The 25425-nt window shown below is 37.3% G+C and overlaps 1 long non-coding RNA gene across 1 annotated transcript in view; it reads right to left on the bottom strand.

Moving 5' to 3' along the window:
- Positions 1-23176: 23176 nt before the first annotated feature.
- The window catches only part of LOC131382439 (uncharacterized), a 174054-nt gene continuing 171805 nt past the window's right edge, over positions 23177-25425 (bottom strand). Inside the window, exons 4-5 of the long non-coding RNA XR_009211936.1 lie at positions 24896-25017; positions 23177-23359 (exon numbers count right to left, since the gene is read on the bottom strand). This is a non-coding gene — a long non-coding RNA (uncharacterized LOC131382439). The remainder of the gene's footprint in view (positions 23360-24895; positions 25018-25425) is intronic.

Here is a 25425-nt window from a genome sequence, read left to right on the forward strand (position 1 = left end):
AAGAGCAACCTCATGACCTCATATGAGCAAAGAAAATGGCTTTTAAAGTTGTTTCCAGGCTCTGTTCATCACTCATTCCTGGGTGAGATGCCAGGAAATAACTTTCATGGTTTTTTCCTCAACCTATCTTTCTCACCTCAAACAAAGTTTAGATGGAGGATATGCATGAAGACAAAAAAAAGGAAAATAGAATTGATCTGAGTGGGCAAGGCTTTTGGTTAGTTGAATGAAATTGAGTTCCCAAGTTCTTTTTAAATTTCTTAATTATGAATCTGCTCAGAGTTCCCTCCTATATTTCTGGAAGGAAGTTTTGTTTAGGCTCGAGTTCTTCTTGCGTCACTCCAGAACATTTGGTGCAGGGCACTCTGGTCATTGGTGCACACAGGACTTTGCTGTTACTATTTCTCAGGTGGGACCCTCAGGAGTCTTCTTTGCCGGGATGGATATCGTTCACTGTGACCCTTATGGCCATAGTTACTAATGTTAAGTCCCCACCTCTAGAATCCCTAGACTACCTCCTGAAGGATATTGGCATCTCTTAGGGTCAAGAATATCTCCCACTGGAGAGACTGATGGTCCCTTCTAGCCTCAGAAAGACCTACAACACTTTCAGAACACCTCTCTTCTCTAAACGCCCTTATAATACAGGCCTCCTCAACTCAAAGCATTAGCTCAGCTTTGGCACCTTAATTGATACCCCTCGTGTTCCTGAAACACAAAAGTATTTTTTTGTCCTCATTGATCTGCCTTTCCTAGGCCCAGAGGGAAGAGGAGAAGTAACAGCAACTTAGCCCTTCAGAAACACAGAGGTTAACTGCACCAATTTAGAATAAAGCCAAGGGAAAGGATGGACAAACCTAGTTTTTATCCCCTCTTGTTACATGTGTTAATACAAAGGTTTGCTGGAATTAGTTACATTTTATTTCTTCCCATGACATATCAACCCACCAAAAGATTCTTTAGATTTTCCATCTACTAGGAACTAGGAAAATACTTTAATCTGTCTCGTGATGCTGTCTTACGAATGCATATTCCCCCATCAAATTGTATCATGATGCTGATACAATTCTGTTTAACAATAGAAAGAATTTTGCAATTTTTTAGGGTGCTGAGATTTTGTTATGATGTACACACTACTCAATAAAAAGTTTAGTGGGACTGAATGCTAAGGAAGTAAAGAACCAGTAACACTTGTGATCTAAACACTTCAGGTTACAAAGCAACCTGGAGAAAGAAAATTCACTGGTCTGAAAGTCAAATCCCTGGTTAGGCTCCAGATTGCTTTCTAGATAAAGGACTATTGGCAAGGCTTCAAGTTTCTTTGAGCCTCAGATTCCTAACATTTTCATAGAATGATTTTTGCTTTGGGGATTCCTTGGATTAAAAGCTATTTCTCTTGCATCTGTGTCAAATTCCCATTATCTATTTTAAAATGTCTTCAGTGAGAGTTATACAATAATAACAATGTTTTCATCATTTTTGTTGCTATTATTTTAAGAACCAAGGCAAATATGAATTTTCCCGATTAAACTGTATAGGCATATATGATGTTTAATACTGAATGTCAACTTGATTGGATTGAAGGATGCAAAGTATTGCTCCTGGGTGTGCCTGTGAAGGTGCTGCCAAAAGAGATTAATATTTGAGTCAGTGGGCTGGGATCATGGGAGTTAATACTCCCTGATAACTCATATATATATATATATATATATATATACACACACACACACACACACACACACACACACACACACATATATGTGTGTGTTATATTAGTTCTGTCCTTTCAGAGAACCCTAATTAATACAGATTTTGGTACCAGGAGTGGTTCTAGAGGAATAGAATATTAAGGATGGAGTTCTTTCGTTGGTTTTCAGGTTTCTGGAGTTGGCTGCTTAATATTATTAAACCCCAGAGTGCTAAGGACTCTACTTCTAATAGTATGGAGAACACTGATAGTCCTTGGCATGAACTGTTTAGAGAGTTATACACAATAAATCCATTTGACACTCCTGATTCACCACTCATGAGAGGCAAGGAGTTTAGTGACTCTATACATAATACCTTGACCATATGTGGAGAACCAAAGAACATAATGAAGTTGGTTGATTGCTCCTAAAATCACTGGACAAAGTGATGAAAGAAAATGATGAACTCAGAGATTCTAACTCCCAGCTTCAGAAGCAGATATTGAGCCTCAAATCTGCTAAGATTGCCCTGGGTGAGAGTCTTATCACCCACAGAGAAAGAGCTGATATGGTGGAAAATCAGACATGAGTTCTTATAATGCCAGTAGCTGACCTCCAATGAAAGCTGCATGCACAGTCTTGCCAGGTGTCCACTGTTAAAGTGAGGGTATTGACTAGAAAAGAATGGGACCCTGCAACTTGGAATGGGGATGTGTGGGAGGACCCTGATGAAGCTGAGGACACTGAGTTTGTAAATCTAATGAACCTTTTTTTGCCAGGAGAAATAGCTTCCCCATCCCCAGTAGAGGCATAGGTATAGGTATGTATGTACATGCATGTGTTTAAAACTATAGATCTAAATACGTAGGTCAACATATGACCCACCCTTAATCTGGATGGGCACCATCTAATCAGCTGCCAGCACGGCCAGAATATAAAGCTGGCAGAAAAACGTGAAAAGACTAGACTGGCTTAGCCTCCCAGCCTACATCTTTCTTTTGTGCTGGATGCTTCCTGCCCTCGAGCATTGGACTCCAAGTTCTACAGCTTTGGGACCTTGCTCTTCAGCTTGCAGATGGTCTATTGTGGGACCTTGTGATCATGTGAGTTGATACTCCTTAATAAACTCCCCTTTATATATATGTATGTCCTATTAGTTCTGTCTCTCTAGAGAACCCTCACTAATACAGTATATATGTATATATTCATATTCATGTGTGTATATACACAAGTATATATTTGTGTGTGTGTGTATATATATATATAGAGAGAGAGGTATAGGTATATATGTACATGCATGTGTTTAAAAATTATAGATCTAAATATGTAGGTCAACATATGTCAAAAAGGTCAATATATGTCATTGGTATTGATAAAACAAGGCCCATTATCAATCTTTTTGTATCGCCTTATAGACTGAAGCAGGAAGAACCATTCTGCCAAGGGCAAGTTACAGTCAATCATAGATAGAAGGAATTCTGATCACTCCGATAGTGAGACAACAGTGTTCCTTGCTTAAGGAGAAGAAAATGCAGCCTAAAACAGTTCAACTCTAAAATGCATTTAGGAGAAAAGTATGTGTGTCAGTAGAGGAAGGCCTTATATGTGGCAGAGGAAATAAAAAGCATACATTCCTGAATCTCAGTCCTTGGAATGGAAACAAACACAGAACTCCCCATGTGCGGGATCTTCTTTAGTTGGATCTAGTGGCAGACAAGAACATTGTTCTGAAAGTGAGAAAATCAAGCAGTTTCACTCCTCCAGGGCAGGCCATCCAAGAATACCAAAGTAGAACTATATTTTTATTTTTCCTGTTACAGCACAGATCTGTTGTTTGGCTACCAAATTACAGGTTGTGCCTGGTTCTCACATACTTTGCTTTTCATGTACTGAACAGCAAGAGTAATAACAGACTGCTTCTTTTACTTGTGGGATTTAGGTATTCTTCATCATGGAATGGGTCATTTTTCTAAGAAAACCTGCCAGCGTAAAGACTGGAGGTGTATGCCATTTATGTGGGGGTGGGAAAGCCATGAAAATGAGAGGTTTTTGGCTACAGAGAGTGGGTTATAGTTACTTGTTCCCAGATTGAAATGACATGTTTATGAGTCATACCCTTATTATCTAATCCTAACAAAATCATCCAAAGATCACTATCATTTAAATGACTACTTTTCAGAGAAGGTCTCTGGGAAATTTTACCAAAGAAAAAATTATACACACCCATTTGGTTATGGTGAAGCACTCTGCACGCACTTATTCATGTTTTTTAAATGCTCTATTGATAATCTATGAGAGATAATTAAATGAAGTATAACAAATAATGTCCAAATACATAATGTCTGATATCCTGGACATGAGACTAGTTATGAATATTATAACATATATTGAAGGAAACTACTGCACACATATATTGCCAATTAGTATTTGAATCAATCAACATTTGTATAAATACTGTTCCCTTTATTGTTTAACGTGCAGCTCAGCTCAGGGATCAGTGAGAAATGAAAAATGATCTGATGGGATAAGATTTTGGAGAAATCCTGAATTCAAAAAACCAGCTGACAACTGAGAGGACTGTAGGAACATTTTAGTGAGAGATCCCTTATCAGTCTGACCTAACCCAAAGCAATATTAGGGAACCACACAAGCCAACGTGGGAAAGAACCTTGGAATTTTGACTCATCAGAGAATTTCTAAAGAACTCTTTTGGCAGTCACAGCTTATTTTAAGGACATCTGGGGTTCTTCAAATGAAATTAATTTATTCTTCTTTCCTAAAAAAAAAAAAATGAAGAAGAAGAACAAATAGGCATTTCCTTACCCTTGAGTAATTTATCTTGTCCAGGGATTAAAAAAAGAAAGCATTATCATTTCTAACACTCTTCATATTTGTGGAATAATCTATTATAAATTTTTATTGGGAGAGAAACTGGAAGAACAAAAAGTTCAAATAATTTGTAGGGGAAGTAGAGAAATTTGGCAGTGCTGAGTATTCTCAGACCCTAGAGCTACGCCACAAGTAGTAGAGGACAACACTGAAGAGATGTCCAACTTTCCAATCTTTAAAACAATAGGTCCTACCTCACATTGAGACGGCTGCTTCATTCTGATCTGCTTTAGCCACACCCGTTTTCTCTCCTGAACAGGTTTTGTTTTTTTTTTTCATTTTGACGATGCAGACAGGCTGAGAATTTTTCAAGTGTTTAAGTTCTGCTGCCTCTTTGATTAACACTTCTGTCTTTATGTTATTTCTCGCTCTTGCATTTTACAATAGGCAGTCAAGAGAAGCAAAGCCTCACCTTCAACACTTTGCTTGAAAATAGCTTCAGCTAAACAGCCACATTGTTCACAAGCTCTACCTTCTGCAAAATACTAGGACAAAATCCCAATTCAGTCAAGTTCTTTGCCTCTTATAACAAGGATCTTTTTTCCTCCAGTTTCCAAAAACATGCTCTTCATTTCCATCTGAGACCTTATCAGAATGACCATTACTTCCCATATTTCCATCACCATTCTGAACAACAACCACTTAGGTATTCTCTAAGAGGACTAAGGCTTTTTCTGCAGCTCCTCACTAGAACCACTAGGTTCCAGTCCTCACTAGAACCACCCTTAAAAGTGCACTCATAGCAATAAAGGTTTGTATTGGCATGCTCCTCCAAATTCTCCCAGCCTCTACCCATTACCCAGTTTCAAGGTCGCTTCCACAATTTATTTATTTGTTACCACAGCACATCAATTTCTAAATACCAGTTTGGTTTTTTTTCTTGGTCTTAGTCTGTTTGGGCTGCTATTATAAAATACCATGAACTGGGTAGTTTATAAACAACAGAAATATATTTCTTATCGTTCTGGAGGCTGAGAAGTCCAATATCAAGGCATTGGCAGATATAGTGTCTGGTAAGAGCCTGATCTCTGGCTTATAGATGAAATCTTTTTACTGTGTCCTCACACAGTTAAATGGGCCAATTAGCTCTCTGGGGTCTCTTGTATAAGAGCACTAATCCAAATCATGAGGTTTCAGTTCTCATGATCTAATCATCCCCCAAACACCCCACCTCCTCATACTATTACTTTGGTAGGTAGGAGTTCAACATGTGAATTTGGGGATGGATATCAATATTCAGATGATAGCCCTAAGAGAGTGCTTATTTTATAGTCCCCATTTATAACTTTTTCCCATATCAGTATGTTTGCTCCCCTAGCCTGAAATACTAAGCTCTTTCTTGGACCTGTCACTTCCATTGACAAAATACTCTTGGACTATTGATTAAAAGAGGAAGTGTAAGTTCATCTGGACCAAGAGAAAAACAATCCAAATTGCCTACCTTAGTAGGTACACAAATTACTCCACCTTGAACATTGAATGGTTAATAAGAAATCAGGATTTCTTTGTAAAGGTGAAGATCCAATCATGATAAAAAATTTAGTGATGGGTTAATAACCTTTATTAATAAAATATTATTACAAATAGAGACTTCATATTATAATCTGGATGTGATTATTTGGGTCAACATAACTAAAATCTGAAAAAAAAAATCAATGCCCAAAGTGGGATGGTTACTGCCATTACCCTGAAAAATTATCAGACTTTTACTCCTTATGAAAACTATTATAACAGTATACTTTTCATCAACCTTAAAGTTTCACTCATCACTTAAATGACCAAAAAGAGAAATTAAAAGAAAAAGAAAGGAAATGTTTACATCTGAGTCATGTCTAGAGCTTTGTTTGGCTATGATTTTGGATTACTATAGTAAGTAATTTAAATCCCAATATTCCCAGCATTTTCCTTGACTACTTGTCCACTTAATAAAGCCATTTCCCCCCCCTCTTTTAAATATCTTAAGTGTACAGTCTTGCTTACAGTGAAAGTCTGTATTTCTTGGTTTATCTGGAAAACAGTGCAAGGTTTTATATTTACTTGATCCCTTCCAAATACTTCTACCTGTTCTTACATTTTCTGAGTCTTTATTTTCACAGAAAACTTTAGAGGTGATTGCTTCGAGCTCACTATAAAGCAAGCAGATCATGTTAAATATCAGGTGGGGTTTAGTGATCTCCTATAAGACGATGTCATTTCTTAATGCTCTGTGCTTTGCAATGAAGTGATTATAGAATCTTCTTGACCCAGAGTTCCTCCACTTAATCAAGAAGAGAGGATTTTGGAAGCAGAGGCTTTCCTTAAGCAGCTGATGTCAAAGCTGCAGCAGAAGCAGCAAACAGCAGCAAGAACTGCAGGTGTGGCCTCTAAATCAATATGTCTTTACTTTCTCAGGACAGCCTCCAGAGAGGATTCTGACTCACCACACATCTGGTTTATATTAATTGTTTGCTGAAAAGAACATACGAAGATGCTGCATGTATAATTACATATTTACCAAAATATCACAGGTTCGATGGAAGGCTTTCCCTGTGGTCAATTCTATGACTGGAGAAAGTGTGAAGAATGGAGTCATGTTCAGAGCTTCCAGTGACTTCTCAATGCTTAACGATAATTTTCTCTGTGAGGGTAATGAACTAATGTTCTCCACTGTGGTAACTGGAGAAACATTAAAGATAGAATGAAATTCACTTTCTGTGCCTGGACTATTGCACTAGCTTCAGAAATCATCCCGCAGCCTATAGCTTTGTCTTCCTCCATCCGTTCTCTCTTCAGTAGAGTACTCTTGTTAGATCCTAAATGAGATCCTGGCATTCCCTCACTCAGCACCCTCCTTCCCCTCTCCTGAACCATGAAACCTAAAATCCTTCTGAGGGTCTCTGAGGCTGCATAAGATTCATTCCACCTTATCACTCTCACCTAATCTCCTGTGTATCTTCCTTGTTGCTCTCTCATGCTACAGCAACCTTGCTCTTCCATGAACATACCAGGCACTCCCACCCCTGGGCTTCTGCACGTGCAGTTGTCTTTATCTGCACTGTTCTCCCACAGATCCCTGAGCTCACTTCCTTCAAATTTGTGTTTAAATATCACCTTCTAAATGAATCCATCTCTGGCCTCCCTGTTGACATTGCAATTCTCCTACTCTCACCAGCACCTCTCCCTTCCCTATGTCATTTTTTCCTCATAACACCTATTGCCTTTCTCATGTTCCACTTCATTTACCTATTCATTTTATTTATCATGTTTTCTCCCACTAGATTCTAAGCTCCCTGTGGACAGGGGTTTTCATCTGTTTTGTTCAGTGTCATGAACAGTGCCTGCCATGTAGTAGGTGATCAGAAAATGTGCAACCTGAGAGTACTCCATGAAAATTTGAACATTATTAATCTGAGGTGTTTAACTCACCTGGCTGCTTCCTAGAGAGGTAACAAACAACATTACCTGTTAATTGAGGAACCAATTAGCTCTGCAGAAATAAAATCTCTCTTCTACAGTCAACAACAACACTCTGATGCTATCCCTTCACCTAAACCTTGTACACAGTAAGTCACAGCAATAAGAAAATGTGGATGACACAGTATGATTCAGAATAGGAGCTGGATAAGAAAACCCCCTATAGCATATACCTCCCAACAGAGGGTATCAGTAAAATGACTTTTATATTCAGCATATTTATTTGGCTGTTACAGTGCATTTGTCCAGAAAATTATGCTAGTTATAAGGAAATGGAGATATAAAATATATTTTAACTCCAAATAGGACCATGAATGTTTGTTTATGTTTTGTTAAATATGTTAGCAGTGATCCTCTTGCCAAAAACAAGATGTTTTATTTTACTAATATTATTAGTAAATATGTATTTTTCTGGTTTTAAAAACATGTACATTATTGTAAAAGAAACCCAAAAGACATATAGTTCTGTACAACTTGGTAAGTTGGAGAATTTTCTGTAAAAAATATGTAACCATAGCACCCTTGTCATTAGCAATCAAGCAATCTTGATTTTTTAAAAAAAGTAATTAGCCTTTAAGAAAAGCATAAAGCTAATTAAAAATGACAACTTAGTCATCTAAAAAAACAACAGCTCAGAATCAGTCCCCACCACCTACTACAAACTGATATGCTATAAACTATGGTTGAAAATGACCTCTTTTCAATTACTTTTTTAAAAAGTCCTTGCAGCTGCAGAGTCCTCGCATGCTCTTTCCTGCCATGCTCGGTTGATTTATTCTCTGAAGTTGGCTAAATTTTTAAGTACATAAGGCTGCTCCCATGCAAACCTTTATTTAGAAACTCATTAGTGCCTAAGTTAATGAATCTTCAGTTATCCATGTTTTGAAACCTCAGAGATTCAAAAACCTCGAAAACAAAACAAAAGCATTCATAGGAAGAATGTAAGATTGGGTTGTCAGTGAGTATTCTGTCCTATGAAGCATTAATTTAGCAACCAGGTGGATGTAAAATCTTATAGTGAACTAGCATAATGAACATAAATAAGTAACAAAAAAATACTCAGGCGGGGCGCAGTGGCTCATGTCTGTAATCCCAGCGCTTTGGGAGGCTGAGGCAGGCAGATCATGTGAAGTTAGGGGTTCGAGACCAGCCTGGCCAACATGGCAAAACTCAGTCTCCACTAAAAATAAAAAATTTTAAGAATTTAAAATTTTAAATTCTTTTTAAAGGAAGGTGGTGGTGGCACCTGTAATTCCAGCTACTCAGGAGGCTGAGGCACGAGAATTGCTCGAACCTAGGAGACGGAGGTTGCAGTGAGCCGAGATCGTGCCATTGCACTCCAGCCTGGGCAACAAGAGCCACACTCCATCTCAAAAACAAAGAAAGAAAGAAACAAACAAACAAACAAACAAAAAACAAACTTATTCCACTAAGTACCCTCACGTAGAATTGAAGAAATTCTGCAAAACACTCAAATGCTCTTTAGAAGTTAGGAAGGAGCAAAAATATTGTAATTGAGCATACATCTTTTTCTAACTCCGCCCTATTGATTTCTTCTTACAGTCTCATATGTTTCTCTTGCCTACATTCTCTGTTCTTTATTATTTTGTATCTTGCAAAAAACCCTGTGTGTTTTCTTTGTCTGTTCTTTTCTTCACTGTCTTCACTCTTCTCACCCCTCATTTTGCACACACAAAAAATTGTTGCAGATGCAGTTAGACTGGCAGAGGCAGGATGCAGTCTAAAAACTTGATTGACTCCATTCAGATAAGGCTGCTGAGAGTTACCAAACAAACCTAGATTCCTAGGAAAAGTAAAGAGAGAGGAGTGGAAACAGACCGGACTACATTTTTTCTTAGACTCAAAGCCCATAAGCTCTTGCCCCCTATCATGTCTGTGTTAAGTGGCAGGGCTAGCTACCGGGGAGTTAAGGCCAGGAACAGAACTACTGATATGTCAGGCAGTTCTGGATGACTGTATTTGCTGAATTATGAAGTAGCAACTGCTGGAAATAATAATAGGCCTTAAAATAGCAAAAATTCCTGAAAGACTATATCAGGGAATGACCAATTTCTATCATATGTTGATGTCAATTTAGAACATGGATGTTCCCTAGAGAAAAAAGGAAATGAGATTCCAGACCTGCTTTTTTTGTAAGTGATTTAAACTACGTACAAAATCCCTGCCAGGCTCAGTTATAGAACATACGGGAAATGTCAAGAGGCCAAATGACAGGAAAAGCATTCTGTATAATCGGGCTCCTCTCTACATTTAATGTGGGAATATGAAAATCCTCAATAGCATGGCAGTCCTGGATGTACTGGAAACCATAAAATCCCTCAGCTACAGGGTTAAGAAACAGTTTCTATAAATTAAAGCCCAAGAATAAGCTGCAGAAATCTCCTAAATAGAAAGTACAGGCAGTTAATACCCTGTAAGGTAGAATTGAAATGGCATTTTATTAGAAATCTAAGATCATGAATACCTGAATATTGTCCTACCACCAGCCACTTCTTCTCAGTCCTATCTCCAACTTCACTTCACCTGAGATCTCTCCAGGAGATATATATGTGCAGTGGATGTGGCTAAGCGAATACATGTTCTTCATTCCTCAGAAGTAGTCGACAAAAGCCCTGAACACCTAGGCTGGCCAGAAGGAGATTCCTTTTCCCTAAGCTACAGACAGACTTAAGCAGCCCAAATCCACTGACAACCCCGTTTTCCCCTTTGCCTATACATCTTAGATTACAAATTGATGACCATTCACTGCAGCAGGCTCATATAGGTTTTGGCTGTCAGTGTATTGCTTGCAAACATTAAAAAGTAGCTGGTCTCTTATTTTAAAAGCCTGACTGCTTCTTTTTCTGGGGATGGAAAACAAAGAAGATCTGCACCGCTAGAATCATCTGCCTATCGGGGAACATCTGGGCAGAGCTAAATCATGGCTGCTCTGATCACAAGGCAAACATTCCAGCCTCAGTCGCTCGTTTTTTCTCTTACTCCAGGTCTGCTTTCTGCATTCTCATCACACTCCTGGCTTTGGGTTTGAGACATTTGACCTAAACTCTATACCTGTGTCTTAGTCTTCTATATCTAAAAACCCCAATGACAAGGAATAATGAGTTCGAAGAAAAGTACCTCAAGGGAGAAAGGGGAAAGTAAAAGTTTCTTATTCAATAAAAACCATAGTTGTCCCACCCCAGGTCTTCTCAAGATCTATCCCAACCTAAAACTGCGGGAAAAGGAAGGTATGATTTTTAAAAATCTGCAAAAAGACAACTGAGTTTGAGGGAGAGCGAGTGAGTGAGAAATGATGAGAGAGGGAGTGAGAGATAGACAGATAGACTAGTACATAGCACATTAGCATTATAAATGTCTGTGACCATCAACGTTAATTCTTCCCCTTGGGAATAAAGTGCAGGAGGAAAAAAGGAGATGAGAAAAGAATCTGAAGCTTCACGGAAAGGCCTTAATCTATAAGCTTCAGCATCTGGGCCCCTCACTAGCAAAGATAGCATCCAAGATCCTGTAACTATTTTTATATTTATAATTTTGCATTCTTCTTCTCAGGGGAGGGGGAGGTCCTAAAACTTTACACTTTTCAGGCCTCAAAAGGTTATATCCATCTCTTCCCATATCCCACATTTTAAATGCCTTGACCAACATAAATTTTTTTAAAAAGATACCAACTTTATGTGTGTGTGTGTGTGTGTGTGTGTGTGTGTGTGTGTGTGACTAAACTAAGACATCCCAGACAAGGAGATAATTCATTAGTTACTAAAACCATAACTCATAGAAGGAGAATGTCTCAAAATTTACTTATTTCATGGAAGACCTTCTGGGTCATAATACCAGAGAATAAGCTATTTTTAAAGATTTACAAATAACTAAAATTGCATTAAAACCTGTTTTTATGAATAAAGCCAGAAGCACTTATATATATATATAATTTTTATAACTTAATATCTGTGTCATCTAAGATTTGTGGAGTGTAATGTTGCCCAAGGTTTCCCCTGATCCTTAGTATATGAAAACGTACAAACTGGAGTTTTACCATAACTGGGTTTCATAGGATTGTCCCCATAAATAATTGTTGAGAAGAAAATCCTGTAAGTATCAGCTAAAGTCACAGGTATTATAAGTGTTGAGTCTGTTCTATAATCTCTAATATACTCACATTCTTTTCATCTTTAGAAGCAACACATGTTCTCACTCATATGCAGAAGCTAAAAATGTAGATTCCATAGAAGTAGACAGTGGAATAGTTGTTATCAGAGGCAGGCAAATGTAGAGGAAAGAGAGGGATAGCCAGAGATTGGTTAACAGACGAGAAACTCCAGCTGGATAGGAGGAATAAGTACTAATGTTTTATGGTACAATCGGGTCACTATAATCAACAATTTATTGTATATTTTCAAATACCTAGAAGAGTAGGTTTCTAGTGCTTCCAAGAAAACAAAGAAATAATAATGTTTGAGGTGATGGCTATGCTAATTACTCTGATTTGAGCTTACATATTGCATACATGTATTGAAATATCACACTGTACCCCATAAATACATAGAATCATTATATGTCCACTAAAAATAATAATAAAAGCAAAAAAATTGCTACTGAATATATATATATATATACTATTATATGCATAACAGGCAGTCTAATAAGCAAAATCTTTCAGGTATGAAAAGTAATCATGGTGGCTCACTCTTGTAGTCCCAGCACTTTAGAAAGTCGAGGAGGGTAGATTGCTTGAGACCAGGAATTCAAGACCAGCCTGGACAACACGGTGAAACTGTCTCTATAAAAATTAACCAGTCATGGTGGTACACACCTCTTGTTTCAGCTACTTGCTGGGCGAAGGCCGGAGGAACACTTGAGCCCAGGAGGTCGAGGCTGCAGTGAGCTGTGATCACACCACTGCACTCCAGCCTCAGCAACAGAGCGAGATCCTGTCTCAAACAAACAAAACATCTTGAACTAAAAACCTGGTCCTATACTTAGGCTTACATTTTTCTCCTAAGTCTAATAATGTGTATTTATGCCGAAAGAAATCTTCTATTCCTTAATTTGTTTTCAAAGACAATGAAAAAACAGTATTCCTTTTATATTTTAAAAATAGAGACATGTTATATAAAAAGTATAAGTGTAAGCTATTGAAAGGTTTTTCTTTTAAATAAAAATGTCTAAAAAACAATGTCAAAAATATGATTTTCCATCCACTAAAATTAGACCTTTATTTTATTTTATTTTATTTTATTTTATTTTATTTTATTTTATTTTATTTTATTTTATTTTATTTTATTTTATTTTATTTTATTTTATTTTTTGAGACGAAGTCTAGCTCTGTCGCCCAGGCTGGAGTGCAGTGGCGTGATCTCAGCTCACTGCAACCACTGCCTCCTGGGTTCAAGCAATTCTCTGCCTCAGCCTCTCAAGTAGCTGCGATCACAGGCACCCACCACCATGCTTGGCTGATTTTTGTATTTTTAGTAGAGACAGGCTTTCACCATCTTGGCCAGGCTGGTCTTGAACTCCTGACCTCAGGTAATCCTCCTGCCTCGGCCTCCCAAAGTGCTGGGATTACAGGCATGAGCCACCACACCTGGCCTAAAATTAGAGCTTTATATTTGACATAGCTCTGATGTGTAAGTTACTGATATTCAAATTATATCCAATGGCATATACAGAATTTTGTGCAGAAGTGTTTTGAATATTTCCAGCTTCTCAGGCTCAATCCCTCTTGTTCAGAAAACTATTGTTCTAGATTGAAATAGAAGAATTCACTTTATTTTAACATAGGAATTTAAGCTCAGGCATACAGCAATAGGCTGGCATATAAAGGGATTCCATCTGTCATTAGGAAATTAAAATATAATTAAATAATAATATACTGGAAATTGACAATATGCTTCCTTTACATACACGTTAAGGATTTGTCAGATGGCTGACATGGATTAAAAGCAAGGACATTCTGGAACTATCAATAATTAGTCCCTGGAATTCGATCCAAAAGAAGCAATCTTAAATGCCTCACCATTATAGGCAATATTCTAATAAGATTCCATTTGCAAAATGTATTCTTTCTTTTACTCTTTTTTTAAGTTATGTTTCGGCAAGCCTGTAGGTAAAGATATAGACGCCACAATTGTAAAGTGGTACATGAAATAAATACAAACTATAAATGTTTTTTTATTAAAAATGATTTTTTTTTTTTTTTTTGAGATGGCGTCTTGCCCTGTTGCCCAGGCTAGAGTGCAGTGGCTCATTCTTGGCTCACTGCAACCTCGGTCTCCTGGGTTCAAGCAATTCTCCTACCTCAGCCTCCTGAGTAGTAGGGATTACAGGTGCCTGCCACCACGCCCAGCTAATTTTTGCATTTTTAGTATAGACGGGGTTTCACCATGTTGGCCAGGATGGTCTCAAACTCCCGACCTCAGGCAATCTGCCCAACTCGGCCTCCCAAAGTGCTGGGATTACTGGACTGAGCCACCGCAACTGGCTGAAATGTTTCTTGCCAGATACATCAGATAATATATTGTTAACAGTAAAACTAGACCTATTTAGATATACTTAGATTTTCACTATCTTTAGCAGTCAAAATCTTCACGTTTATAAGCTCATCACCAAATACAAAGTTGTATTTTGTAGCAATTAAGCAAAAAGTTTTACCACATAAAAATAGTTAATTTCCACATGGGATCTTTGGTTTTGTGCAGTCTGCTTTCTCTCTCTCTTGCTTGCTCTCTCTTTCTCTCTCTCTCACACACACACAATCCCAGTTCTTATCACTATTGGTCTTGTGAGTCTTTCCAATTAGACATATATGTATAATAAGATATGTGTAATAAGAAAGAGGAGCTATTGAAGATCAATGAAAAATTGTGCGTGTGTGTGTGTGTGTGAGTGTGTGGTGTTTTCTTCCTCTTAACAATAATCTATTAAGGTTAATACTTTATTATTATATTTTTCTTGGTGGTTGCTATTCCATTTTGTTTTGCTTTTGCTTACATAGGAAGAATTCTTTCTTTGACACGAAGATTCGTTTCTTAGAAAACTATCTTCAATTGTCATAACTGGATTTAATAGTATGAATACTTCCAAAACTTTTAAAAGGGACTTTTTAAAAAGTCTAGTGTTCTAAAGAAAGGGCAAGAACTCGGGCTTCAGATAGATCAGGAATTTGTCTTTGTCCAATTGTCTTAAAGAAGCTATTTTTTTCCATCTTCTTTTTTATTTTGTGAGGTAATGAAATATTTAAATAACTGATACTTGGCAGAAACACTTATTCCCACAGTATTTCTTGCCAAAATGAAAGAAGAAGGATCCAAATATCAAACAAGGGACGCTGTATCTGTGAGATTATAAGCCTGATTTTGTACATGACCTCCTCCTTAAAATAAAATAAAATAAAGCAAGGCAAAGCAAAACAAAATGATTAAAGCAGTGGAAATCTAGAAAGCTGTTTATGAAGTGATATAACCATCCTCAGTTGATGACAAAAATTAAAAATCCAAAAATACATAGCAAGAAACAATCTTGCTCTGACAGTAAATGGATCAGATAACCAAATCCTTTTTCCAGTTTCAATATCTGTTCAATTTTTTAAAGGAACAGAAAAGTTAGGACAACATGACCCATAACTTGTGATTATCTAAATAAAATTAAATGCCTTTGAAAAGTTTTCTACTAGAGTGGAGTGGGGGGAACTAGGTCAAAAATAACGTGTATTCACTGGGCTTCATTTTATGAAAGGAAATACTCTTCTGAGAAAATAAGTAATTCCATTCCATGCAGGTTTCTTTTTTGTAAACATCAAATTGGCAAATATGCATTTGCTTTCTTCCCTAAGATTTGCCTTACAAAATGTTAAGGAAGAACTGACTTTACTAAGACTCCTCCATTTAATTATTGCATCCAAAATTTATTAAAGACAGAAAACAAAAACATTTGTAAGCCATGGGGACTGGTGGTAATTCAGGTACAGTGAAACCAGGAGGATCTGCTGATTCCAGATGGAGTGGATATATTCCCATGGCACCTATTACTTGCCAAATGTTTCGTAAAGCAAACACATGACCTAAAAGATTTTGCAAGTGTGGGGTCTTCAACAAAAAAAAAAAAAAAAGAATAAAGAAAAAAAGTATACACTTGCAAAAAAAAAATTCTGTTCTTATTTAAAAGTCATTTCTTAATTCCGAACCATAAGTTGTTTTTAAAAACACACACACTTTTAATATTTTTCAGCTGTCATGCCCACTTTAGTGAGTCTACATGTGTGGGTACTCCGTAAAATCTCAGTGGTGGTGGCAGATGTCCCCTTTGAAATATTTCATCTGCTGCTGGGGGTGGGAAGGGGGTGTCACTTTGGTGCCATGAACGCCATTCCTTCTGAAGGCTCCAATTTAGGACAGTCTCTCTAGAGCAAAAGCAGTATTTCTTGATGTCACTCAAACCAGTGGTACAAAAAGCAAAGAAACATATGACTATGTCAAAATGAAAAAGGAATTTTAAATAATAACATATTTATGAAGCCCTTTACAACCACAAAAGAACTGCTGTAAAAAAAATCAATAATTGTTATAATTAAGGCTTGGCTATGGGAGAGTAAAAAATTATATTTGTTGTTTGAAGTGACCAAATTCTATGTGCATGGAAGCCCCACCTATTCAGGGAAGACTCGCCTAGTGGTTGGAACCTCAGATGATCTCTTCCTTCCTAGCATTCCTCTAGCAGTTTCACTCTGCACCACACATTTTAGCACTTAATTGTCTACTGTCATCTTTTATCCTCTAATTGTTTAGAGGTCTGGTAGTTTATAAGTTTCAACTTATTTTGAGTGAATCTGTTTTTCCTTCCTTCAAGACAATTAGTACGCTAAACAGAAGATACCTAATAAATATTTAATTGACGCATTCGTTTATTCAGTAAATTTTCAGAAACACCTAGTCCAGGCCAGGTTGAAAAAAAATATCACTGTCCCTTGCCCTCAAGTAGCATGATTTCCAAAATGTTTTCTTAATGTCCCAAGAGAAAGGGACATTAAGACAATGATCTCAGAAATATGAGTATAACTACAACCAGTGTTGAGTGCTGTGAAGGAAAAGCACAAGACACTGTAAGACAGTCTGTCAGGGGATTTGATGTAGATGAGGGAATGAGGTGAGGCAAAGTTTTCTGGGAAACTGACACTTCCTTTTAGGCCCAAAGAGTGAGTTAGAACTATCTAAAGAAGAGTGAAAAAAAACATCTTGGGAAGATGAAAATGCAGGCTAGTTTGAAGAACTGAAATAAGACCAGTGTGATAGGAGAGTAATAAATATGCTAGAGATGGAAGGAGACGGTGGAAAGTGTAGCAGCAGCCTCATCATGTAGATCCCTATGGTTCACAAAGAGGATTTTGAACTTCTATGCTGCATGAACTGGCAGGCCATTTAGGGTTTTGAACCAAGAAGTGACATGATCAGATTTACCCTTTAGAAGAACCATTCTAGCTGCAGGGTGAATAATGGATTAGAAAGAACAAATGAAGAGGTAGGGAGACCAGGGAGAAACATATTTTATTAATCCAGGCCAAAAATGACACAATCATGAACTAGGGCAGATGACAACAGAGGACATGGAAAGAGGTGGGCAAGCCTGAGGTACATTTGCAAAATTAAATCTTTAGGACCATATGGTGGATTTGATATGGAGCTTGAGACAGAAAAAAACCAAAAGTAATATGGCAGCTTCTGGCTTGAACTAGGTAGGCTGGGTGCAGTGGCTCATTTCTGTAATCCCAGCACTTTGGGAGACTGAGGTGGGTGGATCACTTGAGGTCAGGAGCTTGAGACCAGACTGGCCAACATGGCAAAAGCTCATCTCTATTAAAAATATATCCGGCCTGGTGGTACACACCTGTAGTCCCAGCTACTCAGGAGGCTGGGGCCAGAAAATGGCTTGAACCCAGGAGGTGGAGGTTGCAGTGAGTTGAGATCATGCCACTGCACTCTAGCCTGGGCAACAGAGTGAGACTCTGTCTCTAAATAAATAAATAAATAAATAGAATAAACAACTAGGTGGATGATGGTATCACTTACCAAAACATAAAAATAAAAGAGAAAGCAGGACTTGATTGAGGAAGAGTAGGAATCAACAGATCTTAAGTTTCAACTGCTCCTGAGGTGTGAAAGTGGAGGTGTCAGATCAGCAGCTGGTAGAAGGTCTGGAGCTCAGGAGAGATTTGTTGGAAGAAGGTGATTCGGGAGTCATCCCCCAAAAAGAGTGTTTGTAAAACAGGACTGAAAGAGTTCGCTTAGAGAAGGAGAAGGTAGGAAGAAGAGAAGCAGCCCAGGACAGCACAGAGGAACAAGGGAGAATTACAGATATGACAAGAAGGAGACAGAAAAACAAACCAAAAAAAAAAAAAAAAAGACGAGGTAGGAGGAAAGCAGCGGACTGCGAAGAAACTCAAGGACTGAAGAGAAGAGTCAGGCATTGTGAGGAGCAGCCTTCCATTGTAAGTGTCCACCTTGGGTCATTCCAATTGGAGGTTGTGCTGAAAACACAGTTTGTTCTTTCTGTCAGTAGCACCTGCCTTTATACGCCTTTTTTTCTCCCAATTAGCCTTACATGAGCTGCTCTGGATAATAATTACATACGTCTTTGCAAAACTGCGTGACTTACAAGAGGAATTCTTTGTATGCTAGGTAAACTAGGCTTTTAGGTCAAGCCATCTTAAATGTAGACTCCAAGTTTTGTAAAAATGTACCCAGCCATTTTTATATGATATGGTTAACAAACAGGCAAAATTTAATTTAGTATTCTATTATTAGATATTATTTGTAGACACATGACAATGAGTTGCGATTGTATCTAACTAGTCCTCATTCTCTCTTCTTAGCTCAAAAAAGAATTATTTTTAAAAATTGCCAAAATGGTAAGGGACACATAAAAATTAAAAAGAGATGTATTTTGTTGGTAAAATTACGGATATGTTTGTATTTTCTTTTAGAATTTCCTTTAAAGGCCTACGTTAAATACATTGCTGATGGTAATATAAATTTGTACAATCTCTTTGGAAAACTATTACTCCACTTTTTTAAACTTTGTATTTAATGATAATGTAACGCGAAAATTGCACATAATTGTATAGCTCTCTGAATTTTCACAAACTTAACTTACTTCTATAATCAGCACACAGATAAGAAACAGACAATACCAATACCTCAGAAGATTCCTCGGCATTATATGTTTAATGTTGAACATTCCTTTAGGACTATTCTACTCATACACACACACACACACACACACACACACACACATGCACACACACAAACATGCTGTATATATGCACACATATACAGCTATTCTACATATGAATAATATATCCTGACAAAATAGTTGGAGTTGCTTTAAGAGTGTCCCTCAATAGCTATGAGAGTTTTGAAGTTTAGTTAGATTTTCAGGTTTACTTGGGGTGATATTCAAAATATTTAACCACTGATATAGCACATGTGACAACCAATCCAAACAGATGCCACCCTTGGGCCTGGGGCACAGTCCTGCAGTCTCCCTGCTGTGCCGATATAATCTTTCCATTGCTGGATCATAAAGATATCTAGATGATTTCTAAGGAGAAGCCCTTGGAGCTAGAGTGTAGGGATAACGCCTGAGGGCTATCTAACAAGTTACATAAGTAGGTCAATATTTTTAAAATTAATACAACTAGACATGGATAAATCATTTGTGCAGACTAACATTTATACAATTTGGAATATGTCCATGAAGAAAATAAATACAAATTGTCTTACTTTCACAAATAAAGAAAAGAAAAAACAGGAAAAAAGATTATTACTAGGGCCTCTCCCAGGATCCTAAGTATAAATAAGTTTCATATGATCAGTTTCATGAAAATCTACCTCTGGCTATGGGTGTACTGGAACATACCAGCTGAGTATTTGCTTTGAGTCCAGATGAATATTCCATATTGCAGATTCTCAGACTAAACTAGACTACATGAGGACCTTCTCACTGTTAATGACCATGCCAGTGTAGACACGATCAGTGTATTTCTGTTTGCTGCTGTTTAGTTTGTGCATGATTCAGTTGCAAATTAAATTTGATTTTACTACATTAGAATTCTAATATTTGAGAAATACCAAGGACGTACCTAAAATATTTCAGCAACAGTACTGCAGAGTATGAAGCAACTTTGCAATCACTTCTACCACTATAGCACTTCTATAACTTAGGACAACTTTTCTTATACAATAAGGCATATGATACATGTTTGCTGTTTGAATAAATGAAGGCAAAGCTGGATTTGAATCTCAGTTTTACTAATTAGCATTACACTTTTTTACACATTCTTAAAAGGGACAAGGTAATAAAATAAAAGGTGACTGTGAGGATTACTAAGAAAAAAAAAAATTCATATGGTAGATACGCAAAAACTGCAAATGCCTTCCCTTCTCTCCAGAATACAGTTAAAGAACACAAGCCTTGAATTCATAACAAAAAAAAAATGGGCCTTTTCTGCTGAAACAGATCTCAGAACTCAAGACATTGGAACCAGGTTTTTCAATCATGCAGAAAGGTTTAATTAAGCGAGTGTCAATGTGATAACTAAGTCTATGTCACTGTGACCCAAGACCAAAATTAAATGTTATCAAAGACTTTGAATTCCACAGGGATATTTTACTGAGCACACAGGGATTGTGTTCTATATTTGATGGCTTTGAGGAAGGGAAAGAAAGAAATCAGGAATTTTTCCCAATGAGTGGAGGGAAAAATGGATGACAATACTGCTAGAAAAATACACAAATTATTAAATAATTCTTGACAACAAATAGAAACACGTTGGCCATAAATACATTTTAGAACAAGACAGATTATATTTAAATGAATGACTAAAATTAAATAAATATTGATGCCTTTCTTTCTTAGCACACACAGAAAAGAATGAATTCTTCAGAAATTAGGGAAAGTCAAGTGAACTCAGAGAAAACAGAAAAATAAACTTGCCTTGTGGTTTTTAACAGCATATACATCATTAATGATCACTGAATTATTATTAATATCACCATTGAATGATGTGTAAGTTCTCATGCCTTAAATGTAATGAACACATTAATATTTGTTAAGTGTGTGAACACATTAACAATATATGATAACCTTCTTTCTAGGAACTAGCTTATGGGTGCCAGAAGTTTTCTATTTCACAGTTTCATCATTGTTATTGAATTTTAAGTATTGTCTTAAGTTACCTTACTTCACCCATCTGGTAAAGATATTTTATATGTAAAATCAAGGCTTTTCTTTTCAATTACATTTCACTCACATTCTCAACTCTATTTTTTATATCCTTAATTATGAACAAAGAGATCCTGAGAAATAAATCCATTTCCACTTCTAGCTACATTTCAAAATCTGGAATATTGAGTCTCCACGGAATGCTCAGCCTCAGAAAGATTTTCCCCTGGGTCTCACAGGATATATTTTACAGCAGTTTAGGAGAGGAACCAATAGTTTTTATGGTCCTCAGGAGGACTGGATTGGTAGAAGACCACCAAGCAATGGAATAAGATTTCAGTTCTGTGGGTGTTACTCAAAGGGATTTGCTAAACCTACAAATTTCCCCTTCAGGTTACTATAAGTCAAGGTGACATATATGTAATATATATATGAATTGGCAATGTAATTGCAACAAATGATTTCTGTCAAGAAGAATTTAAAATACATTTTTTAATCCTAAATATTTTTAAGAATATCAGTGGAAATAATGTTTTCCAGTTTATGAGAAATCACTTGGTTACTTCCTAGAAAGACATTAAGGATAATATGAAATCTAGTACTCACAGAAAAAAAGTTGTTTTTATATCTATAATTGTTTCACCTTAACAATACCATTTTCATTTGGAACCTCAGTGTCCTTAAAGGGTAAAATTTGTTATGTACATATTGTGACTATAAGGAGTCTTTGAAAAACAATAAAATAACACTGAAACAATAAAAGTTGACTAATGAGGAAATGAATGGAAAAAAACAGATTAATAATAACAATAATAACAGTTAACTGTTGGGTCAGGTGGAGTTGGCTCACACCTCTAATCTCAACACTCTGGGAGGTAGAAGTGGAAGGACTGCTTGAGGCCAGGAGCTTAAGACCAGCCTGGACAACAAAAGGGACCCAGCCTCAACAAAAATGTCTTTTTAAAAAAACAGCTGGGTATGGTGGCACGTGCCTGTAGTCCTAGCTACTCAGGAGGCTGAGGCAAAAGGATCACTTTAGCCCAGCAGGATGAGGCTGTAGTGAGCCGTGATCACACCACTGCACTCCAGCCTGGGCAACAGAGCAAGAACCTGTCTCTTAAAAACAAACCAGAAAAGCAGTTAACCTTTGAAAAGTTTTTAGTTTGTGCAATGTGTGTAGTAAGCAGCAATTTTATGCATCTAATTTAATCCTCCTAACAATTACATAAAAAGAGAGGTAGGCTGGAATTAGAATTTGAATCCAAATAAGTGAAACTCTGCAGAATGACAGAGTAGGACTAAGAGAATAAAAAACATTTAGCCTATTCTGTTTCACATTACAAATTATTTCTTAAAAAAGAACCCTGGGCATGTACTGTATCCTTCAGGATAACTCTCAGGATTGCAATTTGTCAATATTCAACAGAAGAATTAAAAATCACCATGTATTTTGAACCAGTAGTTCAACTTCTAAAATTGTATAAAATATAAATGCAAGGATGTTCATTAAAGCATTACATAAGATAATAAAAATTTAGAAATGGCACAAATGATTTGGGATTTGTTAGGTAAACTGTGGTAGGTCTATGAGAGAGTTTACTATACATCACTATAAATTATATTATAGAAAAATGTTTCTGAGCATGGAAAGAAAATGTTCACAATCTATTGCTAACCTTCAAAAATGTATCCCATTTTGAATAGAAATAAAAACATGTATGTATATTTTGAAAAGGTCTTGAAAGAAAACATATTAAAATGGTAATAAGCAACACTTCTCCCAGCTGTGCCCAGAATCTGGCATCCAAAGCTTCAGTGGTGGGGTGGCAGGAGGGGTGGCAGCAACATGGCGACCTCAAGGATGGAACTATGGTGTGAGTTTGGGTCTCATTCTAAGTGGTACAGCCCCCCAGCCTGGTTCTCTGGCTCACAGTAAACTCCACAATAGTTTTCAATAACTCTATTTTCTGCTTCAAGTATCCAAAACTTGTTTCTATGGCTTGCCCTAAGGATGCCAGCAGATACAGGTCCTCCTTAGAGTCTTCAGTAAAGTCCTGTGTGAAACACAGAGCAAACGACCAAGAGGTTCAGGTAATCTGTAGAAAAATGTCCAGCATCAGTTATTCTCATGATTTCTGGAATTATCAAATACAAATTCTCTTCCCCAAGATAAATTTTGGAGCAATAGCAGAGACACTGGAAGTTTACTGTGATAAAAGTGGAAATAAGGAAGAAATGAGGAAACTGCTGGAGGCTGGATTTCCCAGGTCCTACCTCCAGACGTGTGCCTATGTGTGCTTTGACCAGTGAGGGTAACAATTATCCCCATGGAAAAGAACTCTACAGAGAAATTCTATTTCAAGGTGAAGATCCAGATTCAAAAATTAGGACTCCACAAGTTACAAGTCTTGCAGTCAAAAACAAACAAAAAAAATGCAGGCCTACTGAGGAGTTCAAAGTGGAAACCTGGTAAAGCAATTCCCAGCCCCTGAAAATAGCACCCACGTGAAGGGCTAAAGATATTCCAAATGGAGGATTTCCTAACATCCCCTAAGAGGTGATGACTGAGAAGAGTGACAAGTAGATAATTCCAGGGACTAGAAGAGAGAGGCAGCCTTTTGAAAAGGTACAATATAATTGATTTCATTTTCAGGTGAAATAGCTGGCACTATCACTGCCTCTCTCAGTTCACCCATGTGACCTACAAGGGAGTTCCTATGACCATTTGGCTGAGAAAGAAAAACTGACCTGGGTCACATCATATGCTGGTACTGGCCAGCCATGGATTGCTATTCTACTGCAGCCTCACCCAAAGGTGTCCCTAAAGAAAAGTGATGAAGAGATAGCCTCTCTCGTGGGCAAAACTTGGAGCAGGAAGTCTTGTTATTTAGTATGCCTGGGAAGAGAAATGGCCTGAGGTTCAGACTGATTTAGAGGCAGTCACTGTTGGGTGGCTAGTTGGCCAGGAAATGGAAGAGTGTGAGAAGATTAGTGAGCACTGTCTGGGAAAAATGTTATGTGAATGTACCGAAACTAGGCACAAGGCATGAAGATGTTTGTATCCTGTGCAAAATGCTCTATGATTGTTGAGAACATCCATTCTTGAGGAAGTTCTCTACAATCATATTGTCAAAATAATTCATACAAAGGCTATCAGGCAGCATCCCTCCCCAGTGCTTATCCAACGGGCCCCTGTGCAAAGACGCCGTCATGACAGACAGAGGCAATGCAAGGCCTCAACCTCACAGTCTTCATCTCCACTTTATCACGATAACATGCTTTCTAAGTACAACCTCAGTGACCAATATTTAATACCTGACAGAGCATCATTATCAAAGGGATTAGCAGCTTTCAGGTGGCAGGTTGATTACAGTGGTCCTCTGTAATCAACAGTGAACCATTTTGGAAGGGGCAGAAATTTGGCTTCATTAGATGGATATCTATTCTATACATGGATTTGCTATGCTTCTGCCAGCACTATCATTTCATGAACTTATGGAAATATACTGTTAATCTTCATAGAATCCCACGACATGTTGGAGCTCATTTCACAGCAAAATGTGCAGCAAGGAATTTATACCCATGAAATTTACTTGTCTTGTAATGTACCCTATTGTCTGAAGAAAACTTACCTAATAGAACAATGAAATTAATTACTGATGATTCAGTTATGAAGTTAGCTGGGAGACCACATCCTAGGAATACTGAGTGCTTTGAACAAGGAACCATTATAAGGTGCTGCTTCTCTCATGGCCTGAATATAAAGGTTTGGAACAAATGGGTAAATGGAATTACCATTTTTGTTAATACACTAAATAACTATACTTGTATCATTTTTGCTGTCTTTATAACTTCATACTCAGCAGATTTAGAGGTCTTAGTTCCCAAAAAAGAAATACTTACATTAATAACACAAGAATTGTCCCTTTGAAATACAACTGAAACCCCCACCTTGATATACTTTGGGCTTCTCCTGCCATTGAGCCATCAGCCAAAGAAAGGGGTTGTGGGGATTGATCCTAACAACTGAAAATTGTGTTTGCTGAAACATGATGGGATTTACTCTCACCTTCCCTTAATACTTTCAAGCTTAGTAGTAAAAATCAAAATGCAACTATCCAGTAAAGCCAAAATCACTAAGGGTTCCAACCCTTCAGGGAGG

Source organism: Hylobates moloch, unplaced genomic scaffold (assembly GCF_009828535.3).
Source record: "Hylobates moloch isolate HMO894 unplaced genomic scaffold, HMol_V3 SCAFFOLD_24, whole genome shotgun sequence".
Lineage (NCBI taxonomy): Eukaryota > Metazoa > Chordata > Mammalia > Primates > Hylobatidae > Hylobates > Hylobates moloch.